The sequence below is a fragment of the Oratosquilla oratoria genome, chromosome 24 (genome assembly GCF_046742065.1).
Source record: "Oratosquilla oratoria isolate Oo_2021 chromosome 24, ASM4674206v1, whole genome shotgun sequence".
NCBI lineage: Eukaryota > Metazoa > Arthropoda > Malacostraca > Stomatopoda > Squillidae > Oratosquilla > Oratosquilla oratoria.
The window spans coordinates 44466845-44469344 of NC_134800.1; the positions used below are offsets into that span (position 1 = coordinate 44466845).

At 42.7% G+C, this 2500-nt stretch overlaps 1 protein-coding gene across 3 annotated transcripts in view; it reads right to left on the reverse strand.

Moving 5' to 3' along the window:
• Positions 1–871, reverse strand: part of LOC143038592 (uncharacterized) — a 45223-nt gene extending 44352 nt beyond the window's left edge. For 2 of the 3 annotated variants that reach the window (XM_076208000.1, XM_076207999.1), the window contains exon 1: positions 688–871. The gene's annotated coding sequence lies outside the window, so the exon portion shown is untranslated. The remainder of the gene's footprint in view (positions 1–687) is intronic. The other variant, XM_076207998.1, reaches the window with a different exon arrangement.
• Positions 872–2500: the final 1629 nt, after the last annotated feature.

Sequence of the window (2500 nt, forward strand, 5' to 3'; positions counted from 1 at the left end):
TTTTAAGCATCAGTGGTTGAGCGGTCAAAGTCGGCAGTCATGGGGGCTTCTTGTCGTCATGTACAGAGCAGGTTCGAATCCTTGCGCGACGGTCATAAAATTATCTGATTAATGTCGCTGTCCACTAGCGAATTTCTCGTATGGTTACAATGGCGAGAAGCGTGAAAAGGATTTGATCTGGTCCTTACCCCTCCCACGAGCGTGCTTGGTCGTATGGTAAAAATGAGAATAGGGTTGCAGGTAGTGACCTTCTCAATCTCGAGAACCAGTAAGTGTTCTGAGTTCGTACGATTTTAAGCATCAGTGGTTGAGCGGTCTAAGTCGGCAGTCATGGGGGCTTCTTGTCGTCATGTACAGCGCAGGTTCGAATCCTTGCGCGACGGTCATAAAATTATCTGATATATATATATATATATATATATATATAATGTATATACATGTACACATATATACATAGACATATATGTATATGTATATATATATATATGATGTATATATATGTGTGTATATATATGTATATATATATATATATGTGTGTGTGTGTGCGTGTGTGTGTGTGTGTGTGTGTGTGTGTGTGTGTTGTGTGTGTGTGTATTGTTGTGGGTTTAGTAATGCCCTTAGGAGTATCTATTATATGAATAAAATCGCCTGACGGCATCCAGAGTAGACACAACAAGAGTTCTTTACCTTTAGGAGAAGCGGTGAGGATGACGTCTGGGTCCTGTGGTCTCCTCGAACTCACTTCGGGGATGAAGGAGGTGGCGGGAGGGTAGAGGAGACCCTGGGAGAATGGAGGGCGCGGGTGAAGGAGAGTGGAGGACGCGTGTGGAGGTGCTCCTGCCTCGGGGGTCCGAGGCACAATGAGGCTCTTTGTGGAGGTGAACTCGCTTCTGGAGGAGGAGGAGGAGGAGGAGGAATTCAGATGGTGCTGCGTTGAGGAGGTTTGAGAATAAAGTTAAGGAGAAGGAAGAGGAGTAGGAGGAGAAGGTGGAATTTATAAGATGGTGGAATGTGGAGGAGGTTTGGGAATAAGGTGAAGGAAGAGGAGGAGGAGGAGGAGAAAGAGGAGGAAATTTGATGGTGGTTGGATGAGGAGGTGTGAGAAAAAGGGAATAAAGAGGAAGAGGAGGAAGAGTAAACGAATAAGACAAGGATATCAAGGTGACGGAAGGAAAATAGGAGGAGGAGGAGGAGGAGGAGGAGAGGGAGAGGTAGGAGAAGCAGGAGAATAGGAGGAGAAGAAGTAGGAGGAGAAGAAGTAGGAAAAGGAGAAGGGGGGGAGAAGTAGGAGGGGGAGAACGCGGAGAAGAAAAATAAGTAGGAAGAGGAGAAGGAGGAGAAGTAGGAAGAGAAGGAAAGGTAGGAGAATCAGGAGAAGAAGGAGAAGTAGGAAGGGGAGGAGAGAGAGGAGTAGGAGAAGAATTAGGACGAGGAGGAGAAGAAGAAATAGGACGTGCAGGAGAAGAAGTAGGAAGAGGAAGAAAAGAAGAAGGAGGGGAAAGAGAGGAAGTGGGAAGAGGAGAAGAAAGAGGAAAAGGAGGAGGAGGAGGAAGAGGAAGGACAGAAGGAAGGAGGAAGGACATTGAGGGCATTTGTGTTGATGACGAAGGTAAAGATGGTGGAGGTTGTTGGAGGAGGTGGTAGAGGTGTTGGAGCACCTCACGGTGTTTCCTCACGAGAAAAATCTTACGTGAGAACAGCTGGTGACGAGTCTGTGTACATAAGTGGCCTGTGTGTGTGTGTGTGTGTGTGTGTGTGTGTGTGTGTGTGTTTCTCGTTTATTCTAGGTGCCGCCATAAGATTTCATTCAGGTTGTAATGTATGTCATCGTCTATAGTTTACTAAAACTTTCATCCTTAGGGGAGCCATAGACGAAGAGTATATATATATATATATATATATTATATATATATATATATATATATTTTTTTTTTTTTTTTTTTTAGACGAGTCCCCAATCACAAAAGAATAATGGGTGTCTCTGGTCCATAGGGTTGTCGAAACCGTTCCCAACTTAGCTTCTGCAGCTCCTTGTGGTAGTTCCCAGTACAAGAAGATCTTGCTGTTTTCTTCTTTTTACATTATTTTTTTCTTAATCTGATTCGTGTCCGCTTCGCCCCAAACGCTCTTAAAAAAAAAAAAAAAAAAAAAAAAAAATATATATGTAATATATATATATATATATATATATATATATATATATATATATATATACACATATATATAAGTAAATGAATAAATGAAATAAAATTCACCTGCTGATAACCAAAACAAAGACTAAATGTATGAACCGAACCTGTCGAGGGAAAGATCGATCGAGTTCGTCATTTCCTCGAGGACAGGGGAGATCCTGGAGAACAAATGTAAATTTCGTAGACAAGAGTGATTTTTGAGGACGAGGGTGAATTTCGAGGACAAGGGCAAACCTTGAAAGCGAGGATGATCCTCGAGAACTATAGTGACCTTCGAGGACGAGTGTGATATTTGAGAACGAGGTTGA